Source organism: Pelophylax lessonae, assembly GCF_965119305.1.
Source record: "Pelophylax lessonae genome assembly, chromosome: 4".
Lineage (NCBI taxonomy): Eukaryota > Metazoa > Chordata > Amphibia > Anura > Ranidae > Pelophylax > Pelophylax lessonae.
In genome coordinates, this window is record NC_138771.1 from 346,765,580 (window position 1) to 346,790,074 (window position 24,495).

Consider the following 24,495-nt stretch of genomic DNA (forward strand, 5'->3'; position numbering starts at 1 on the left):
ATCTCTTTTTTTTTTTCAATAATTGGCTTTTTTATCAAAAATGACAATTTTTAAGAACTTTTTTTGTGTGATTTTGTGTCTGGGGGGTCTAAAAGGTGTACCTGTGAAGTTTCAGCTCTGTAGCATGTCCAGAACCAGAAAAAAAAGGATTGTATGTATTAGAAAACTTTCAGCTCAGGGGGTTAGCTTCTCTCCACACCTTGCCGGTTTCAAAGCAGGCATTTTTTTGGGTTCTTTGCAGTCAGGAAAAACATCTGAACTTGTGTATAGTGGTACTGTGCACAAGTTCAGATGTTTTGCCTGCCTCCAAAACCCCCCAAAAAATGCCAGCAAAAACACACCTGGGCATTTTTTTTGACGCTAGCTTTTTTTTGGCATTTTTTTGGGTTCTTTTGAGGCAGGCAAAACATCTGAACTTGTGTATAGTGGTATATATACACACATACATATATTTATATACACACCTAGACATATATAGGTGTGATAGTAGCAGAAATATATTACTGTAAATGATTTCATTAGCGCAAGCATATATTTCTGCTACTATGACACCTATATATGTCTAGGTGTGTATATAAATATATGTACGTGTATATATACCACTATAACACAAGTTCAGATGTTTTGCCTGCCTCAAAAGAACCCCAAAAAATGCCAAAAAAACGCTAGCGTCAAAAAAAAAAATGCCCAGGTGTGTTTTTGCTGGCATTTTTTTGGGGGTTTTTGGAGGCAGGCAAAACATCAGAACTTGTGCACAGTACCACTATACACAAGTTCAGATGTTTTTCCTGACTGCAAAGAACCCAAAAAAATGCCTTCTATTAAACCGGCAAGGTGTTACAGCAGCGGAGCCATACTCCTGTGCTGAAAGTTTTCTAATACAAACAATCTTTTTTTTCATGGTTCTGGACATGCTACAGAGCTGAAACTTCACATGTACACTTTTTAGACCCCCCAGATACTAAATCCAAAGTAAAAATCAAAAATCTCTTTTTTTTTTTTAAATTTTTCAATAATTGGCTTTTTTTTATCAAAAATGACAATTTTTAAGAACTTTTTTTGTGTGATTTTGTGTCTGGGGGTCTAAAAGGTGTACCTGTGAAGTTTCAGCTCTGTAGCATGTCCAGAACCAGAAAAAAAGATCATATAGGTGTTAAAGTTAAAGGAGGGTCCCGACCCACATCCCTGTTCTACTGAAAAATTTTCATGGTTCTGGACATGCTACAGAGCTGAAACTTCACATGCACACCTTTTAGACCCCCCAGATACTAAATACAAAGTAAAAATCAAAAAATCTCTCTTTTTTTTAAATTTTTTCAATAATTGGCTTTTTTATCAAACATGACAATTTTTAAGGACTTTTTTTGTGTGATTAATAGTTAATGGGGCATGACCCAGAACCCTAGGCACTTTTTAGGGGCATTTATTGGGTTTTAGGGCTTAAAAATTGTGTTTTTTGATTACCAAATTTCGGGTCCCATTTATTTCAATGGGGTTCTGAAATCCGAACCGAACTTTTGGGAAATTCGGGTGTTCTGGTCGAACCGAACTTTTCAAAAGTTCGATCATCCCTACTGTCAATCAAAGTCAGGCAGTCAATGAATAGAAAGGGTGCCCGTCCGGTCCCCAGCTCCATGTTCGAAAGGACACACGGAGCTGTGACTCGGCTCGGGTGCCCCCATGACAAGCTGCTTGCTGTAGAGGCACCCAACAGGAGGGAGGGACCAGGAGAGTTGAAGAGGGACTGAGAAGAGGGGAATCCAGGCTGCTCTGTGCAAATCCACTGCACAGAGCAGGTAAGTATAACATGTTTATTATTTTTAATGGGATAAAAAAAAAACAACGAGACTTTACAATCACTTTAAGGAAAAAGAAAACCAAAAAAGTCTATACATCTAAAGGAATAATAAGCTGCAACATATTAAATTTTTATCTTTTGGTATATATACGCTTTAAATATTTTCTTCACAGCTAGGTCCTTTTATCAAGTTGCAGAATTGCTTTAAATAATTGATTCAGATGTAGAAAGAACATGGACAAAACAAGCAACAGGTGCAACTTGGCGAATGAGATATGCATTGTGGTAGCCAAATCTACAGTTCTTTTGCAATTCTTTTAAATGTTTACATTTTTGGTCAAACAATACCTGATACTCTAGCTGGTATTGTAGTGCAGTTCAGCAGTCACAGAATAAAGGAAGTTGTTCCAACAGTCACTACTTTCCAGTTCAATCCATTGTTTATTCACCATTTACAGCTTAGGTGAGGGGTGACAACATAGAGATGATCACAAATATTACCACTGTGCAATTATATCTTTGTAATAATAGAAAGAAATATGATATACCTTACACAGACAGAAAATATTCCTATAAAAGCCCATTGTAAAAACCTTTTACAGCAAATTCTTTATTGTTTACCTTTTCTATACTTTTTTTTGTTGTTCACAAAAAAAGCTAAACATAAGAGTTTTGCTGGTTATATATTGGAGACTGTTGACTAAAATTACTGATACATTAAATCATTTTATAATGTCCCTCTACCTAATTATGTATAACAAATTAGCCATAGGTAACCATCTGTTTTTCATTTTGTGTGCAACTACTGTACATCCTCATGCCCCCATACATCATCACCACCAGTCCATAATATGCCAAATACTAAACAGCCAGCAAAGGTATTCATAAGGAGTCCTATACCGGTATAACCTGGGTCCAAAGCAATCTAAGAGGTCCACATACACTATATTGTCAAAAGTATTAGGACACCTGCCTTTACACGCACATGAACTTTCAAGGTGCACCGCATGGAGCTCGAGTGGAGACCTGCAGAGCTTCGATCACATGCAGCCAGCCATATTGCTGGCAAACCACGCCCCGCTTACCACACGCACATGAACTTTAATGGCTTCCCAGCCTTAGTCCGTAGGGTTCAATATGGAGTTGGCCGATTCCCTGTAGCTATAACAGCTTCAAATCTTCTAGGAAGGCTGTCCACAAGTTTTAGGAGTGTGTCTATGGGAATGTTTGGCCATACTTTAAGAAGCTTGTTTGTAAGGTCAGGCACTGATGTTGGACGAGACGGCCTGGTTTGCAGTCTCCGCTCAAATTCATCCCAAAGGTGTTCTATCGAGTTTAGGTCAGGACTCAGTGCAGTCCAGTCAACTTCCTCCATCCAAAACTCTCTCATCCATGTCTTTATGGACCTTGCTTTGCGAACTGGTCCAAATTTTTGGTGGAGGAGGATTATAGTATGGGGTTGTTTTCCATTGTTTCGTTCATTGTTTAGTATGGGGTTGGGCTTGGCCCTTAGTATGCTGATGCCTTAAGAGTTCCCCTCATTGGAACTAAGACATTTTGGACAATTTCATTGTGGGCACAGTTCGGGGATGGCTCCTTCCTGTTCCAACATGACTGCGCACCAGTGCATAAAGCAAGGTCCATGACTGAGGAAGTCACAAGACGTGACTTAACATGTAGGGCATGGCGGGGCAGACACGGACTGAAAGTAACATGGGGGGCAATAGTGCCTGTGTTTTAAAACATTTATTGTGGTTTTAACTTATTTTTGATGTAAGCGTACATTTTCTTTTAATAAATGGTGACCTTTTAAAACTATTTTACACTATGGGAGGCATATTGTCTATTTTATTCTAATATATGGCAGGGTGTGGCCAGTGATATCCCAGGAGTGCAAACTCTGTAACCAAGTGTAGAGGAGACAAAGGAGGAGGATTGCCCATGGGAGGATAATCAGATATACACTATATTATCAAAAGTATTGGGACACCTGCCTTTACAAGCACATGAAATTTAATGGTATCCCAGTCTTAGTCCATAGGGTTTCTTAGTCCATATGGTTCAATATTGAGTACCTTTGGGGTGAATTAGAGCACAGACTGCGAGCCAGGCCTTCTCTCAAACATTAGTACCTAACCCTACAAATGCGCTTCCGAAAGAATGGTCAAACATTCCCATAGACACACTCCTAAACCTTGTGGACAGCCTTCCCAGAAGAGTTGAAGCCATTATAGCTGCAATGAGTGGGCCAACTCAATAGTGAACCCTATGGACTAAGACTGGGATTCCATTAAAGTTCATGTGCATGTAAAGGTAGGCGTCCCAATACTTTTGGTTATATAGTTTATATTGGAATCCCCGTTTGAGGCTTTCACCCTATGGGAGCGTGGTGAGAGTTCTGTGAGCACTAAGGTGACTGGTGGAAGGACAGAGGTTCACTTTTCATATGTCAAGGAGAACAGAGCACTTGTGTGGATTATCTAACATCACTGGGACATTTGCTCAGTCACTTAGCAGCTTATATTTGCTTTAGTGATGCACTTTGGATTCCCAATATGTTTATTTGTTCACATTTTTTTTTATTATTTATGTGATGCTTTGAACGACCTATTTCACATTTATTTATGAAGGAACTGAGCAATACCACTAATAATTTATTTTAGAAAAGTGTACTGCAGCTCTGCAATTCAAACAACAATTTAATAGTTTATTAGCGTACATTTAAAACAACCACTAAAATCTCAGCTTTTACATGATAAATTCACATTAAAAACCCATTTTTATTTTAATTGCCAACTTTCAATGAAAATACCAGCTAAGAACACCTTCAATATATACAGGTGTTTTTTGGGCATTTTGTGTTATAGGGTGACAACACTCAGCCCACAATATTTTGTCTATAAACCACTGTCAGCTATCACTGTCATGCTCTCCCAAAGAAAACTATGAGCAGTTGTGCTTGTAAGAGGGGCTCTGTGATTAGCTGCATGTTGACGCCAATGCACAAGTCTCTGACCTGCTCCTGTCCTTTCTACAACACTAACCCGCCACTATATTGTTCCCCAATCCATGCCATAGGACTTCACATGACACCCCCTGCTGTCAACCTCTATATGCCCAAAGGGGAAAATCCATACATAAATAAATAAAGTTGCTGTGCTTTATTGGTGGTACTTGGAAAATGGCACAAAACAGTCACGTCATATCAACACATTTTCCGGAGTCACTTGACAGTATAATGCCAATAACATACAGGGGAGGATCCACAGCAGTCTCATGTGAAAGGAGCACACTGAACATTCCATTAACCACTTGCCGACCGCCGCATGACTATTTACTGCGGCAGTCAGCCGCTCCTGGGCAAACCGACGTAGGGTTATGTCGCTCGCCCAGGAGCCTGTAGGGGGCGAGCACGCGCCGCCAGAGGCGCGATCCCACCCCTGCTCATTCACAGGGATCCCCGGCGGCTCCGATGTCTGCCGGACACTCGCGATCTCCCGCAGGAGACGGAGAAAGGCAGACGGCCGATGTAAACACAGACGTCTGTCATTCTCCCTGATGTAAGTGCAGAGACAATACGATCCTGCTATGTAGGATCATATGTCTCTGTGGTTAAATCACAAGCCACGCCCCCCCCCCCCACAGTTAGAATCACACCCCTAGGGAAACATTTAACCCACTGATCACCAATAAAGTTAACCCCTTCCCTGCCAGTGTAATTTTTACAGTAACAGTGCATATTTATAGCACTGATTACTGTAGTAATGTCAGTCAGGGGTCCGATTTGTCCGGCGCAATTTCGCAGTCCCGCAAAATAAATCGCAGATCGCCGCCATTACTAGTTAAAAAAAAACAATAAAAATGACATAAATCTTTCCCGTAGTTAGTAAACGCAATAACTTTTGCGCAAACCAATCAAAATACGCTTATTTTGATTTTTTTTTTACCAAAAATATGTAGCAGAAAACAAATTGGCCTAAAATGTTAAAAATTTTTGATTTTTACATTTTTTTGAGAATTTCATATAAAATAATGTGAAAAATATTGTTATTTTTCAAAATTGTCCCTCTTCTTTTGTTTATAGCGCAAAAAATAAAAATCTACCACCAAAAGAAAGCTCTGTTTGTGGGAAAAAAAGGGAAATCAATTTCATTTGGGTACAGCGTCGCACGACCGTGCAATTGTCCGTTAAAGTCACGCAGTGCCGAATCGCAAAATAGGGCCTGGTCTTTGAGCAGCCAAAGCCTCCGGGACTTAAGTGGTTAAGCTATCTTCCTTTATTCCATCTTTCTCTCCTTGGGATCACCACATTGTTGAGACCCATCTCCCTGTATACTACTGTATATCTGCAGAATTCTGCTCTATTCAAATTGAGATTCACAAGGTGAAGCATCCTGTCAAGATTAACAAGGCTCCTTTTATAGTATATCAGTCTCTCCTTTCAAGTCCCACTCCATAGCTCTACCCAGTTGGGTATGCTCCTTGCTTTTACTCTCCTGGTCCCAGAGAGTTTAGTACTCACTCAGTGAGCTCTGACTTGTCCATTAGGCTTTAGGCATCCAGCTAATTTCTCTCCTTTAATCGTTTCAGAGACAGGATTTCTGCAGATGCTCCTACTGAATTCTGTACACTTCTCCTGGGACTTCTTCCCTGAGGGGCCTTGGCTGTGCTAACTACATCTATGTAGTTGTGGGGTACTTGGCTCCCATGCCCCATCTATCTAAAGCCCCTTCCCACGTGACTTATATATGGGCCCTGACTCGACTATGACATCACTACAGGAAGGATAACCACCTAGTGGCAGAATAGCTAACTTTAGCTGCTTAGATGCTAATGCATATTTCCCAGTCATTTTCCACCATTGCCACCCTTTAAAGTGGACCCTGGATGAAATGAACCCACCTTTTTATAGTAAGGGGTCTAGCTTGTCCAAGACCCTTAATGGACCTTCTAAGCCAGCTGACCTAGGTTCAAAGGACAGAGAGTGCATTATGGTGACTGTGAAAAATTCAAGCATTTTTCTGCTGTGTCCTTGCACTGTGAACTTGCAGGTGTATCTGAGCTACTACCTCCTGTGTAATGCCTGGTCATCCTCGAGAACACAGCACTCAGCCTGGGAAGTCTCTGCAAACCTCCATGTACAATCCATGCAAAAAAGGGAGAAAGGCTGGTGCCATGGAAGTCGGCTAAAGATTGTTTTTTTTAATGCAGGTATACAACAGTCAAAAAACCAATACGTTTCAGCCATCAGGCCTTTATCATAAGTTAATGATTAAAGCCCGATTACAGAAGCGCGTGGGCTTTTTGACTGTTGTTCCCCTGCATTATTAAACAATATTTTAGCCGACTTCCATGGCACCAGCCTTTCCCCTTTTTTGCAAGGATTTACCTTGAACTTATGGTGGTAATTCTCCCGAACCTCATTCCTAGCAGGGAATTGTTTATGGTGGAGTTTAGCATTAAAAACGGTGATAGTTTTGTTGATTACCAAAGCTTTTCTTGGCAGCGTCTTCGATATTTGCCCACTTAAAAAAAAATGAATTAGAATACTATTTATTGCATTGGCAAATACTTTACGAATGTGTATTTATCTGATAAATCTCAGTAGGCCAGTGTACACTGGACCTGGTCACCGCACTCATACTTGCACAGGGCAGGGAATTCTGAAGCCAACCCATAATACATTCTTATCTGAATTCTGCTAACCTCTTTCCTCTCTCTTATCCAGGTATGGTTAAAACTTCCTTGTATAACCAAACTTCCAAAAGAATGCTTCGTTTTTCAGACCACTGTGAGTAAAATGGAATCACATTTTTAAAAATGTTTTTCTTCCTGCACTGTGCACAACATTTACGTAAACTTCCTGTGGACAACTGCCCACACTCCAGTGGTGTCTGAACATCACACCTGTTCCAACCTGAATAAAAAAATATATAGTTGCATAGAAGAACATAAAGAGAAATCCACCATCTTACAATTATGGTGAAGCAATTAAAGGGCATTAAAACCATTCTGCTTAGATAACCTTTTTTTTGTTCAATTATTATTATTCTTATCTAAGCTCGTTATTTTTTAATAGCTGTTGGGTGCAAATTGTTACAGCCCATCTTGTTATACCTGTGTAAGCTGCATATTTTTAAACTGTGTAAAAGCGACACTCTGAGACCAGAATTATTTTTCGCTGTCACAGTAGACATAATATAATAAGGTGCCTCCAGGATATAAGACATTTTAAATCATAGTGATGCACAACAGGGAAACTGTAATAACAATTACACATCCTTTATTACATTTTTAATTTGCAATACTATTTCAGATTTTTTTTTTTTGTTTTATGTCACTGCAACCCAGGAAGGAAAATGATGGGAAATATAACAAATTGTAAATTGTTTGTGAGCCTATCTAAGACATAAGGCAGCTCCCAATTTGAATTTCGCTGAAAGCAAAAACATGATGAGATAGGTGCAATATTATTAGCTGGCTTTTCCCATATTTGCATAACGATTGTAACAAATGTTTGGAATAACATATTCAAGAACAAGTAAGGAAAAAAGATTAAAATATCTGCCAATGTGTGAAAACAAGTAATTAAATGGAAAGGAAAATGTAGAAGATTGTAAGAATAAAGTAAAAGGTAATAAATGATAATCAAAACGAAATACACACAATATTTGCAGACCCCCCTTGGGGTGGTCCCTAAGTGAAATCCTGTCCAATGATATTAGAGATGTGGGTCATGTAAATGGATTTTTTTTTTCAAATACAGTATTGCCACAAACTATATAATTAGCTCATTGCCAGCATACCAGAAGCCCAAGGCAACCAAATAAGCTGAGCTACAACCTCTCAATGTTTTCAATACACCCATATGTTTAATGCAAGACTCCAGGCAGAAGCAGATGATTTTCCCAGGGCTTCAACACCATAGGGCAAAAAAACAAAACAATAAAACAGGCGAAATAACTTCAAATGTCTAAATAAACACCTTTAACTAAGATTAAATTTTCAAATTTATTTTTCGCCCTTGGTGGATTACTGCATGCCCCAGATTCAAACATACCATGCCTATGGGGGGACCATAATACAAGTGCACAAGAGTATTACAGAAGGCTGAAATGAATGGTACTATGCACTTTGTAAAATAAGTCAATGCTATGTATAGTTGGTGGTCAAAAGACTGCATTTACCATGACAAGAATCTGCATGACAACCAATAGACAGGGAGGAGACCCTGAGGTAAAATTACCAAAGGAAAACAGGCGGTTCACTTTGCAAGAGAAGTTGCACTGTGCTAGGGGATTTTTCCTAAAGTGTACACAGATTTACCTCATCTATTAATGGCTTTACGCCCACCCTATAGCAGATTTTATTATATCTTTTCATGTGACAACACTGAAGAAATGACACTTTGCTACAATGTAAAGTAGTGAGTGAGTGTACAGCTTGTACAACAGTGTAAATTTGCTGTCCCCTCAAAATAACTCAACACACAGCCATTAATGTCTAAACCTCTGGCAACAAAAGGGAGTACACCCCTAAGTGAAAATTTAAAATTGGCCCATTTAGCCATTTTCCCTCCCTGGTGTCATGTAACTCGTTAGTGTTACAAGGTCCCAGGTGTGAATGGGGAGCAGGTGTGTTAAATGTGGTGTTATTGCTCTCACTCTCTCATACTGGTCACTGGAAGTTCAACATGGCACCTCATGGTGAAGAACTCTCTGGGGATCTGAAAAAAAGAATTGTTGCGCTACACAAAGATGGCCTAGGCTATAAGAAGATTGCCAAAACCATGAAACTGAGCTGCAGCACAGTGGCCAAGACCATACAGCAGTTGAACAGGACAGGTTTCAACAGGCCTCGCCATGGCCGACCAAAGAAAATGAGTGCACGTGCTCAGAGTCATATACAGAGGTTGTCTTTGGGAAATAGACGTAGGAGTGCTGCCAGCATTACTGCAGAGGTTGAAGGGGTGGGGGGGTCAGCAGGTCAGTGCTCAGACCTTACACCACACACTGCATCAAATTGGTCTGCATGGCTGTCGTCCCAGAAGGAAGCCTCTTCTAAAGATGATGCACAAGAAACCCGAAAAAGTTTGCTGAAGACAAGCAGACTAGGGACATGGATTACTGGTACCATGTCCTGTGGTCTGATGAGTTCAAGATAAACTTAATTGGTTCAGATGGTGTCAAGCGTGTGTGGAGGCAACCAGGTGAGGAGTACAAAGACAAGTGTGTCTTGCCTACAGTGAACATGGTGGTGGGAGTGTTATGGTCTGGGGCTGCATGAATGCAGCTGGCACTCGGGAGCTACAGCTCATTGAGGGAACGATGAATTCCAACGTGTACTGTGATATACTGAAGCTGAGCATGATCCCCTACCTTCGGAACTGGGCCGCAGGGCAGTATTCCAACATGATAACGACCCCAAACACACCTCCAAGAGGACCACTGCCTTGCTAAAGAAGCTTAGGGTAAAGGTGATGGACTGGCCAAGAATGTCTCTAGACCTAAACGCTATTGAGCATCTGTGGGTCATCCTCAAATGGAAGGTGACGGAGCTCAAGGTCTCTAACATCCACCAGCTCCATGATGTTGTTAAGGGTTAAGGCATTGCTTAAAAATAAAGGTTTCCACACAAAATATTGACACTTTGGGCCCAATTTGGACATTTTCACTTAGGGGTGTACTCATTGTTGTTGCCAGCGGTTTAGACATTAATGGCTGTGTGTTGAGTTGTTTTGAGGGGACAGCAAATATATACTGTTATTCAAGCTGTACATTCACTACTTTACATTGTAGCAAAGTGTCATTTCTTCAGTGTTGTCACATGAAACAACATAATAAAATGTTTACAAAAATATGTGGGGGGGGGTACTCACTTTTGTGAGATGCTGTATATATATATATATGATCCTGTACTCCTGGGTTTTGGGCGCAAGCAGCTCCTCCAGCGGCTCACTCCTGCTGTGATTTTACATAGCGGGAGCTGATTAGCAGGTCCCGTGAATCTGATGTCTTCTGGGACCCGCCGATTGTTCAGTACTCTGACAGAATGACAGTCTGGCTATAAACAAGGCAGACTCTCATTCTGTGAGTACAGAAGACTTGGAAGCAAGAACACCGAACCATGCCTTCAACTCCCCCACAGTTAGTAAGCACTTCCTAGCCACCGATTTAACCCTTTGATCGCACCTAATGTTAACCCCCTAATGTTAACCCCTTCACTGCCAGGGTCATTAGTACAGTGACAGTGAAAATATTTAACACTGATCACTGTAATAATGTCACTGGTCTCCAAAAAAATGTCAGAAGTGCCAGTTAGGTGTCTGATTTGCTCACCTCAATATCGCAGTCCCGCTATAAGTCGCTGATCGCTGCCAATAGTAGTAAAAAGATAAAAATAAAAAAATAATCCCATTGTTTGTAGACACTATAATATTTGCGCAAGCCAATCAATATATGCTTATTTACCAAAAATATGTAGCAGAATACATATTGGTCTAAATTGATGAAGAAATTTGATTTTTTTATTTTTTTTTATTTGATGTGTTTTAGAGCAGAACATTTTATTTTTTTTTCTTCTTTTTTCAAAATTGTCGGTCGTTCTTTGTTTCTAGTACAAAGAATAAAAACCACAGAGGTGTTCAAATACCAACAAAATAAAGCTCTATTTGTGGGAAATAAATGTAGCAATGCTCCCAAGGGAGCTGCTGGTTACGGGTCCCTCTGGGTTACCATTAGCAACAGTAGAACAATCTGGCATTTTCCAAGTTTTTTTACCTCAGACAAGAATCGGTCCAGTTTCTTTGGTTTTTATGTTTTATTAGGAACTTGGATAGGAGAAGGGATGAGTGGGATACTCCAACTGAATAAAACTATGCACAATAAGCAGGGACGACTTGAGTAAATGCTGGTTAACGCTGAGTAACGCTGGGTAACACTGAAATTGAGCTAGGCCACTGGCTCCAGTCTGTCACTGGCTGTGACGCAGAACTGAAGTAATTCTCTGAGGTAATCTGTACTCTGAAGCAATCTGTACTCTGAAGCAATCTGAACTGTACTGCTAAACAACTTCAGGGCCCTTCCTGGCACCCCCTTTGTTCCTAATCTTCAGGGTCCACTACACGGCACCCCCTTTACTGTAACACTCTGAGTGAGCTGGCTCCTTGATCCCCTGACTTCTCTGGAGTGGTCTTCTCTCTCAGGCAGACCCCTAGGCAGATCCCTTGGTACTCACGATACTGTTTTTCCCAAAGTCCTCTGCCCAGCAGCTCCACTGGTCAGCGCTCTGGATCCTCTGCAGCCCAACTCCACTCCTGGTTCCTAGGGCGATCGCCTAGACCATCTTCCTCACTATGCAGGAGGAGAGACAGCCGTCCACCTACTCCTGGCATTTTGCTCCCGCCAAAAGACGCCTTGCAACCCTACCCTATTTATGGCCAATCCCAGGATGCATTGCCACATGCCCTCCCACTGGGACTGCCATGAAACAGGGAGCGTCACTGGCTGGGTTTCCTCCACCGTCCAACAAGCTCCCTCATTGGATACAGTGGGGACACTCCCTCAGACCCAGTGAATCACACCTGGAAACATGTGACAGGGAAAACTAATAGATAAGCTCCTCTGATAAGCAGCAGGAGCAAAATAGATGCTTTTACCTAGCACCTGTCTAGGAGGGTGCTACATAAAGGACATACATTAGAATTGGGTACAGTGTCGCACGGCCACGCAATTTCAGTTAAAGTAACGCAGTGCTGTATTGCAAAAAATGGCCTGGTCAGGAAGGAGGGTAAACCTTCCAGAGCTGAAGTGGTTGGTTGTTAACCTAAAACATGGAGTATGAGCAAAGCATATCCCTCTAAAGTGTGTACTCTATCTAGAGCATTGAGTGTCATTTCTGTCTGCTGCCTCATTCCTCTGCTATCTGCAGGAGCTTTTTCTAACAAGTTTTCCTGACACCAAGAGAAAAGGTGACAGGAACAGAGCTGAGGGTGTCAATCAGTTGGTGCTCTCTCCCCCTGAGTACTGTATGAAGGGAGGTGTATCTTTTCCTTCCAATTAGCTCTCAGAGCTCTCCTCCCTGAGTTCTGCAGAGTATAACTTCAGCTCTCTGCTTCCTGTTATCTGACAGCTCAGACAAGCTTTATCAGTTCTGCACTATGAACAGATATAGAGAAGAGAAGACTGCAGATAAACAGGTGCAACCTATGTAGGAGGATTTATTTCATCTCTGTGTATCCGCAGAGGCTAGTCATTTCACTGGGTATATGTAATGGTTTACAACCACTTTATTCTAAGTAAAAGTGTATATACTCCAAATGGATGGTTTGTATATCCCTCGCGCCTAGGATGTTCCAAGGGGTGGGTAAGGGGTGAAGGGAAGAGTGCAGCTGCTATAAGGAATAATGGTAAGTAGATAAGAAAAAGACCCCTGGGATATGGGGCCAGTTATAGCGCTTGCTGGGGTAAACCAGGGGTGGACAGTGACCTGTCAATGTCCCAGGTTATGGAAGAGTTGGCTTATTAATAAGATCTAAGTGCTAATAAATAAATTGAGTAGTGTGAGTATTTATCATAATTATTCTAACATGAATGGATGGATGGCAGTCAAATAGCATAAATAGCATGTATGCGCTTGGTGGTCACCAGGGCCAGGAAGGATACTGCTGGGCTATGTAGTAGGTGGAACGCACGCTGCACATGTCACGGGAGCCCGAGTGGAACGCAAGCAGTTTTTTTCACCGCTCTCCACTCACGGGCACTTTTTGGCTGACAAACTTTTTTTTTATATGATTTTATATGTATTGCACATTGTTTATTACATTAAAGGAATCTTTTAACGGTACTACACTATCTGGAGCTTTTATCCTTTTACCCTGACCGGACCCTGAGGACCTATTTTAACCAGGAGAGGGACCCCGGATCGCCATGGTACTACATAGCCCAGCGGTATCCTTCCTGGCCCTGGTGGCCACCAAGCGCATACCGGTCCTAATAACGTATTGTAGGTAAGAACCAATACATCTGGTGAGTGCAATCCCCTATTATTTCCTCACGGTGACATCACAAGTACCAGCATTGGATTATTGGAGGATTCAGCACAGAGCACCTGCACTTTCCTTATTTGGCACCCAAGATTCATTTATCAATCTCACCTTAGTCACCATATGAACTTTATTTGGACTTTTATTATTTGCACCTTGCATTTGCACCTAAGCACCAATATTGTTTTTAATAATTGATCATAATTTATGTCCTATTTTTACACCTTTGCACATGTAGCACTTATATGGTTTTAATATGACACTATTTATTTGATCATGCTTTATGATATTTATGCCATTTAACTGCCATCCATCCATTCATGTTAGATTAATTATATGATAAATACTCACACTGCTCAATTTATTTGTTAGCACTTAACACTTATTAATAAGCCTACTCTTCCATAACCTGGGACATTGACAGGTCACTGTCCACACCTGGTTTACCCCAGCAAGAACTATAACTGGCCCCATCTCCCCAGGGGTCTTTTTCTTATCTACTTTATTCTAAGTGCTCATGTACTTTGTAAACTGAACCCCTGCCTTGCTAAGTGAGCATATCTTTATTATTTTAGGGATGAACGAAGAAGCAGAGTCTGACTATGTATTGAGCAAATATAGATGTACTAATGTGTGTGTGGGGAAAAAAAAAAAAATATATATATATATATATATATATATATATATATATATATTACAAACTTAAGTTTTAGCACAGTAATTTTGTATACATAAAGCTGTTCTCTTTTCAAGTATACAGTATCGGTTAAAAGAAAAATTAAAGAGATTACAAATTCCCTTTAAGCAGCAGCTGCCAGATACTGACAGTTTTCTAGCATAAGTAATCCATAGAGAATAATTTAGTCAATTTGAATAAATGAAAATAAATTAATTAAATATTCTAAATAACATTAAATGCATCCAGAAAATTTGAGACCATCTGTATGTTTATTTGTATATTTAAAAATGAAAAAAGAAAAATGATTGGTATATTAAGTCATGTTATAATGGCCCACTAGCTAATTATGTATTGCAGATCATCCACAGACAACCATTTGTTTTTCATATGATGTGGAACTACAAGTCAATACCTACTCAGGCACCTATAGCCCCTAAAATGAAGAAATCAATGATTTGTCTTTTTAGATTAGTATTAATATTGGTGACAGTATTGTCCATGTTGAAAGCTTTTTTTTTTTCCTTTTTTTTTTAATTCAATTTTAGCCTCCAACACACACCTAGGAGTATCAAATGCCTGGTCTCCTGCTAAGTGTTATAGTCAATTCTGAGTCCCTTCAATATTACATTCTGCAGTGACATTGGTGGTAGCAAATTGAGCCACTGAGTGCAGAGAGGAATCAAAGGGGAATCAAACACCTGGAGGTGTTGGATGCGGAAGATTGTCCAGCAAGCTTAGCACAGCTTACCTAACACTGAAACGGCTGTGACTCCCCTTCAGCACCTATTTCAATATTTCAGTACAAAAATTACTGAAAAAATAGAAGTTTGCCAACAACTTTAGAGGCCTACATTGTCTTATTTGTAAGCTTTTATTATGTCTTTTTGTATGCTTTCATTAAAATAATACCTGGATATTGGTGACAATGTGTATTCCAATTGTTCTTCTACAATGTCGTCCCTTTGCACAGACTTGATAAGAGACTACAAGTAGCCATTTCATCACATATTGTACAGATATACTGCTACCACTGCCGTGAGAAATGCCCTACAACCATTACTAGAGTGCATGCATGTGGAAGTGACTGCTAAGAGAATGTAGAAAGATTAGCAGTACTGAGATGCAACAAAGAATACAAAAAGATGAAATTATTATTTTTTTTTTTTTTAGTCTCAAACTTTTTATTGAAAGTACAGGATTACAGAGTACAACAATAAAGGTGCATTGGCAAATTATAACAACAAAGCATATAAGAACAGAATAAGTAAAACTCTGGAATAAGAGAGCAGTTGACACTGAAGAGTTCTGGAGACAGATATTGTGAACTGTTTTGCTACCTGGAAGCTAATGGGCCATACACACTATAAGATTTTCTGAAGACTTTTTCCTTTAGACTTACCAAAACCATAATATGAGGTCAAACCTAAACACTTTCAATTTGTTTGCAATCTGGCAGGCCCTTGCACTACATAGAAAAGGTAAATCTGAAGGAAATCTAACCACAAAAGTTGGATAGTGTGTATCCAGCTTAAGGGAGAGGAATCTTTTAGAGTAGGTGTGGTCCAGGACTAGTGGTGATGAGGTGGCAGGGCCGACAGGCGCTTGTCACCTGTTAAGTTAGTCGGCGGGATGCACCCGGGAATCGGGACTAATGCTTGGCTGGTGCTGGGTAAGTGGGCCCCCGGGCAACTTCCCAGTGTGAAGGTAAAGAGGAAGGTGTATGGCGCTGCCAAAGTGTACTAGTGATTCCGTATGTCCAACAATGATGCTAAATGTGTATTCAATATCTATCTCCACTGTGAATCCTAAATTAATAAAGTGTCGGGTGCATCATATATGTGACAAGTATAAATATGTGCAATAATATAGGGGATCCAACTCTGTGAGGAATTAGTAATAGTGCTAAAACCGTGAAGGAAAAAATGTATGCAAATAGGTGTAAAATAGTATTGGATAAAAATATATATATATAATTGATGAGTAATATCTAGACAATAAATAAGAAAAAATGGATGAAGAATATAAAATCAGTTGGATCCACTTAAATAAACTGTGAAGATCTAAAACCTTATAATTGTACAGTAAAAAGCATCATATATGGCATAAACTGAGTAAACGATAGATGTATAAATCTTATGGCAGCAATAGTCCAAGTATAAGTAAGTCCGTGATAACTGAAAAACCTAAAAAAGGAGGGTGGTCCCACAATGGGAAAAAACCTTTCCTAAAATAGGGAGCAGAAAGTGACTTGAGTGCAGGTGCTCTAATGACGAATATTTGGAGGTGCTCAGATGTTTAGTGACAATTCAGTGCTCCCCGCACCCCTTGGACCGCACTCACCAGAGCTGTACACCCCTACAGGGGTATCAGGCCTTGGATATATAATCCTGGGGTCTCCTTCACTGGTTATCAGAGTGATTGGGTGATCCAATTTTCTGCCCGAATCTTGCAAACCAGGGTCCTTGGTATTAGGGTCCACAGGTGCACCGATCAGAGCTGTACACCCCTACAGGGGTATCAGGCCTTGGATATATAATCCTGGGGTCTCCTTCACTGGTTATCAGAGTGATTGGGTGATCCAATTTTCTGCCCGAATCTTGCAAACCAGGGTCCTTCTGCTCTCCTAGACAAACGTTGTCTGATTTTTCCCAGGCTGAGAGAGCCTTCCCAGTGTGCCCGTTCGGTAAGATGGCCCTGATGTGTATAGGGTTAATCTAGCATAAATTCATTGTAAATATCTGTCTGTTTGAGTTGTCTTTTAGGTGTTTAACTCAGAGTATTCGGTTGTCATCTTAAAGTGTATCCAACATGCCCGAAATTATATATTTTTTTTAATGGTACGCACACTGCTTGTATAAAATAAATGTCATTCATTTAGGACTTACATCTACTTGTTATTAAATTGACTTTAGCATTAAATCAGTACACAATAAACTAAATATGATAATGTTAAAGCTAAACTCTTATCGGTTTTGAAAAAACTTAAATGTGGTTGCCCCATTGTATATTAAATACTTATTTAGTCTAAAGCCTCGTACACACGAGTAGAAATTCGGCCGGGAAATTTCGTCCGACGACCGATCTGCTGATTTTCGGCTTGTTAGTATGGTGCTTCCGACAACCGACTCCGACTTTTCGGCCAAAAAATCCTGGTGTGCAGGCTATATAATTTTTGTCGACCGTCAAAACACGTCCGATTTTCATCTCATTAGTACAGATTTTGGTGGGGAAAAATCTTATGAGCAAGACTAGGCATGCTCAGAGATGAAAGAACACAAAGAAAGCAATCCAACACATGACATCACTTCTGAGGTAGAATTCTGTCGTGCGGGAAAATTTGTGTGCAGTCTAGAGCACATTCCAACCAACAGACACCACTCTGGACAAAAGACGGACGACCGGTCAGGCGGAAATTCGTTGCGTGTCTACGAGGCTTAAGGGGGCACTAGAAGAGAGGATTACTTACTCCGCAGTACTTTGGCAGCTGGTGCTTCAGAACTCTTTCTTCCCATTCCATAATGTGGGTGGGCCTTTAACATTTTCATGTACAGTGCAGGACCATCCTGATCACCAGGGCAAATGAAAGCAATACATCTCCCTAACAAAAACAAAGACAGGAGGAAAAAAAAAACGGACAAGGATTCTAACCCTTCCCTACTCTATCCAAAATGTTTTAAAAAAAAAGGCTTTACATTAAAAAAATATTCATTTATTTTCATCTGTACACCAATTCAAAATTTCATCTTTCATTTAATTTGTCCATCGCTTCTTCCCAGGTTGGAACTAAATTGTAAAGTGTGCAATGGTTCTATTTGGATTTGTTCACTAATAACTTATACTAATGTTACAAAAGTCTCACAGTTCTAAAATGTTTTTTTCAGCCAAATAAATAAATTGCAGGTTTTTTTTATTTATTTCAGGTACTTATATAGCGCTGTCAATTTACACAGTGCTTTACATATACATTCACATCAGTCCCTACCCTCAAGGAGCTTACAATCTAAGGTCCCTAACTCACATACTAGGGCCAATTTAGACAGGATCCAATTAACCTACCAGCATGTCTATGGAGTGTGGAAGGAAATTGGAGTAAACCCACACAGGCAGAGGGAGAACATGCAAACTCCAGGCAAGTAGTGTTGTGGTTGGGATTTGAAGCAGTGACCCTTTTTACTGTGAGGTGAAAGTGCTAACCACTACACCACTGTGTGGCCCAGTAGTCCTTTTTGACATCAGTCTGCTCTAACCATCCTGTACTCCTTTTCTTCTGGGTTCTGACATCACACCACAGCTGATTCCCACCTGTTTCAGTCACAGGAAGGTTACCTTAAACCGCTTTATAATATACTAGACATTAAGCCCGTTAAATTAACGGGCGCTAGAACATATGTGGTCAAACATTTGTAAAAACAGACTTGTTCCAGTAAGGCGTACTTTGCTACTAAAGTCAGTTTGCTTATAAATGTCCCTTTAATAGCGTGTCTATGTTCTGCGTTATTTTTTTTTTACAGTAATGCACCTACAGTCGCAGATTTCATTCAGGCGTGTTTTGCATCTGCAGTCTTTCTATTTGCAAATGTCCCATTCAAAACGTGTCTTTACTTTCCATTTTTTTGTAAGGTTTCGCAATCACACTCGCAGATTTCTGTAGGCGTACTTTGCTACTAAAGTCAGTTTGCTTATAAATGTCCCTTTAATATCGGGTCTATGCTCTGCGTTTTTTTACAGTAATGCACTTACAGTGGTAGATTTCAATCAGGCCATGTCCCTTTAACAGCGTTTCTACAGTCGCAGATTTGCTTTGCTGAGTGTGACAGGTTTTTTCCTCTGTTTAAATGATCCTTTTCCTGACAGCAACAGCTTTTTTCCTTTAAAAATTAATCATGGCTCTATTCGCTTTTTTCACCACAATAATTAGAGTCAAAGGGTTTGCCAAGTATAAGTTTCCTCATGCAATTCCAAGTATAAGTTTCCTCATGCAATTCCAAGTATAAGTTTCCTCATACAATGTCCTTATAATATCTTTAAGTCTCTCCCTCATTAGCCTCCTTGTCCGACCTGTCACACACTGTGCACTGCGTCCATGTTGCTCTAGCAATCTAGCAATCCAATCTAGTGTCCCCAACGGAGTGCCTCCTTACATTATTGTCCCCATCGGAGTGCCTCCTTACATCAGTGTCCCCATCAGAGTGCCTCCTTACATTAGTGTCCACATAGGAGTGCTCCCTTACATCAGTGTCCCCATCGGAGTGCCTCCTTACATCAGTGTCCCCATCGGAGTGCCTCCTTACATCAGTGTCCCCATCGGAGTGCCTCTTTACATCAGTGTCCCCATCGGAGTGCTCCCTTACATCAGTGTCCCCATCGGAGTGCCTCCTTACATCAGTGTCCCCATCGGAGTGCCTCTTTACATCAGTGTCCCCATCGGAGTGCCTCCTTACATCAGTGTCCCCATCGGAGTGCTCCCTTACATCAGTGTCCCCATCGGAGTGCCTCCTTACATCAGTGTCCCCATCGGAGTGCCTCTTTACATCAGTGTCCCCATCGGAGTGCCTCCTTACAACAGTGTCCCCATCGGAGTGCCTCCTTACATCAGTGTCCCCATTGGAGTGCCTCCTTACATCAGTGTCCCCATCGGAGTGCTCCCTTACATCAGTATCCCCATCAGAGTCTCTCCCTCATTAGCCTCCTTGTCCGACCTGTCACACACTGTGCACTGCGTCCATGTTGCTCTAGCAATCTAGCAATCCAATCTAGTGTCCCCAACGGAGTGTCTCCTTACATTAGTGTCCCCATCGGAGTGCCTCCTTACATCAGTGTCCCCATCAGAGTGCCTCCTTACATTAGTGTCCACATAGGAGTGCTCCCTTACATCAGTGTCCCCATCGGAGTGCCTCCTTACATCAGTGTCCCCATCGGAGTGCCTCCTTACATCAGTGTCCCCATCGGAGTGCCTCTTTACATCAGTGTCCCCATCGGAGTGCTCCCTTACATCAGTGTCCCCATCGGAGTGCCTCCTTACATCAGTGTCCCCATCGGAGTGCCTCTTTACATCAGTGTCCCCATCGGAGTGCCTCCTTACATCAGTGTCCCAATCGGAGTGCTCCCTTACATCAGTGTCCCCATCGGAGTGCCTCCTTACATCAGTGTCCCCATCGGAGTGCCTCTTTACATCAGTGTCCCCATCGGAGTGCCTCCTTACATCAGTGTCCCCATCGGAGTGCCTCCTTACATCAGTGTCCCCATCGGAGTGCCTCCTTACATCAGTGTCCCCATCGGAGTGCTCCCTTACATCAGTATCCCCATCAGAGTGCTCTCTTACATCAGTGTCCCCATCGGAGTGCCTCCTTACATCAGTGTCCCCATCGGAGTGCCTCTTTACATCAGTGTCCCCATCGGAGTGCCTCCTTACATCAGTGTCCCCATCGGAGTGCTCCCTTACATCAGTGTCCCCATCGGCGTGCCTGCTTACATCAGTGTCCCCATCGGAGTGCTCCCTTACATTAGTGTCCATATCGGAGTGCCTCCTTACATCAGTGTCCCCATCGGAGTGCCTCTTTACATCAGTGTCCCCATCGGAGTGCTCCTTACATTAGTGTCCCCATCGGAGTGCCTCCTTACATCAGTGTCCCCATCGGATTGCTCCCTTACATCAGTGTCCCCATCGGAGTGCTCCCTTACATCAGTGTCCCCATCGGAGTGCCTCCTTACATCAGTGTCCCCATCGGAGTGCCTCTTTGCATCAGTGTCCCCATTGGAGTGCCTCCTTACATCAGTGTCCCCATCGGAGTGCTCCCTTACATCAGTGTCCCCATCGGAGTGCCTCCTTACATCAGTGTCCCCATCGGAGTGCTCCCTTACATCAGTGTCCTTACATTGGTGTCCCCATCGGAGTGCCTCCTTACATCAGTGTCGCCATTGGAGTGCCTCCTTACATCAGTGTCCCCATCGGAGTGCCTCCTTACATCAGTGTCCCCATCAGAGTGCCTCCTCACATTAGTGTCCCCATAGGAGTGCTCCCTTACATTAGTGTCCCCATCGGAGTGCCTCCTTACATCAGTGTCCCCATCTGAGTGCCTCCTTACATCAGTGTCCCCATCAGAGTGCCTCCTTACATTAGTGTCCCCATCGGAGTGCTCCCTTACATCAGTGTCCCCATCGGAGTGCTCCTTACATCAGTGTCCCCATCGGAGTGCCTCTTTACATCAGTGTCCCCATCGGAGTGCCTCCTTACATCAGTGTCCCCATCGGAGTGCCTCCTTACATCAGTGTCCCCATCGGAGTGCCTCTTTACATCAGTGTCCCCATCGGAGTGCCTCCTTACATCAGTGTCCCCATCGTAGTGCCTCCTTACATTAGTGTCCCCATTGGAGTGCCTCCTTACATCAGTGTCCCCATCGGAGTGCTCCCTTACATCAGTATCCCCATCAGAGTGCTCTCTTACATCAGTGTCCCCATCGGAGTGCCTTCTTACATCAGTGTCCCCATCGGAGTGCCTCTTTACATCAGTGTCCCCATCGGAGTGCCTCCTTACATCAGTGTCCCCATCGGAGTGCTCCCTTACATCAGTGTCCCCATCTGAGTGCCTGCAGACATCAGTGTCCCCATCGGAGTGCTCCCTTACATTAGTGTCCACATCGGAGTGCCTCCTTACATCAGTGTCCCCATCGGAGTGCCTCTTTACATCAGTGTCCCCATCGGAGTGCTCCTTACATTAGTGTCCCCATCGGAGTGCCTCCTTACATCAGTGTCCCCATCAGAGTGCTCCCTTACATCGGTGTCCCCATCGGAGTGCTCCCTTACATCAGTGTCCCCATCGGAGTGCCTCCTTACATCAGTGTCCCCATCGGAGTGCCTCTTTGCATCAGTGTCCCCATTGGAGTGCCTCCTTACATCAGTGTCCCCATCGGAGTGCTCCCTTACATCAGTGTCCCCATGGGAGTGCCTCCTTACATCAGTGTCTCCATCGGAGTGCTCCCTTACATCAGTGTCCTTACATTGGTGTCCCCATCGGAGTGCCTCCTTACATCAGTGTCGCCATTGGAGTGCCTCCTTACATCAGTGTCCCCATCTGAGTGCCTCCTTACATCAGTGTCCCCATCGGAGTGCCTCCTTACATTAGGTTCCCCATAGGAGTGCTCCCTTACATTAGTGTCCCCATCGGAGTGCCTCCTTACATCAGTGTCCCCATCTGAGTGCCTCCTTACATCAGTGTCCCCATCAGAGTGCCTCCTTACATTAGTGTCCCCATCGGAGTGCTCCCTTACATCAGTGTCCCCATCGGAGTGCCTCCTTACATCAGTGTCCCCATCGGAGTGCCTCTTTACATCAGTGTCCCCATCGGAGTGCCTCCTTACATCAGTGTCCCCATCGGAGTGCCTCCTTACATCAGTGTCCCCATCGGAGTGCCTCTTTACATCAGTGTCCCCATCGGAGTGCCTCCTTACATCAGTGTCCCCATCGTAGTGCCTCCTTACATTAGTGTCCCCATTGGAGTGCCTCCTTACATCAGTGTCCCCATCGGAGTGCTCCCTTACATCAGTATCCCCATCAGAGTGCTCTCTTATCATCAGTGTCCCCATCGGAGTGCCTCCTTACATCAGTGTCCCCATCGGAGTGCCTCTTTACATCAGTGTCCCCATCGGAGTGCCTCTTTACATCAGTGTCCCCATCAGAGTGCCTCCTTACATTAGTGTCCCCATCGGAGTGCTTCCTTACATCAGTGTCCCCATCGGAGTGCTCCCTTACATCAGTGTCCCCATCGGAGTGCCTCCTTACATCAGTGTCCCCATCGGAGTGCCTCTTTACATCAGTGTCCCCATCGGAGTGCCTCCTTACAACAGTGTCCCCATCAGGGTGCCTCCTTACATCAGTGTCCCCATCGGAGTGCCTCTTTACATCAGTGTCCCCATCGGAGTGCCTCCTTACATCAGTGTCCCCATCGTAGTGCTTCCTTACATTAGTGTCCCCATTGGAGTGCCTCCTTACATCAGTGTCCCCATCGGAGTGCTCCCTTACATCAGTATCCCCATCAGAGTGCTCTCTTACATCAGTGTCCCCATCGGAGTGCCTCCTTACATCAGTGTCCCCATCGGAGTGCCTCTTTACATCAGTGTCCCCATCGGAGTGCCTCTTTACATCAGTGTCCCCATCGGAGTGCCTCCTTACATCAGTGTCCCCATCGGAGTGCTCCCTTACATCAGTGTCCCCATCGGAGTGCCTGCTTACATCAGTGTCCCCATCGGAGTGCTCCCTTACATTAGTGTCCACATCGGAGTGCCTCCTTACATCAGTGTCCCCATCGGAGTGCCTCTTTACATCAGTGTCCCTATCGGAGTGCTCCTTACATTAGTGTCCCCATCGGAGTGCCTCCTTACATCAGTGTCCCCATCGGAGTGCTCCCTTACATCAGTGTCCCCATCGGAGTGCTCCCTTACATCAGTGTCCCCATCGGAGTGCCTCCTTACATCAGTGTCCCCATCGGAGTGCCTCTTTGCATCAGTGTCCCCATTGGAGTGCCTCCTTACATCAGTGTCCCCATCGGAGTATTCCCTTACATCAGTGTCCTTACATTGGTGTCCCCATCGGAGTGCCTCCTTACATCAGTGTCGCCATTGGAGTGCCTCCTTACATCAGTGTCCCCATCGGAGTGCCTCCTTACATCAGTGTCCCCATCGGAGTGCCTCCTTACATTAGTGTCCCCATAGGAGTGCTCCCTTACATTAGTGTCCCCATCGGAGTGCCTCCTTACATCAGTGTCCCCATCTGAGTGCCTCCTTACATCAGTGTCCCTATCAGAGTATCAGAGTGCATCCTTACATAAGTGTCCCCATCGGAGTGCTCCCTTACATCAGTGTCCCCATCGGAGTGCCTCTTTACATCAGTGTCCCCATCGGAGTGCCTCCTTACATCAGTGTCCCCATCGTAGTGCCTCCTTACATTAGTGTCCCCATTGGAGTGCCTCCTTACATCAGT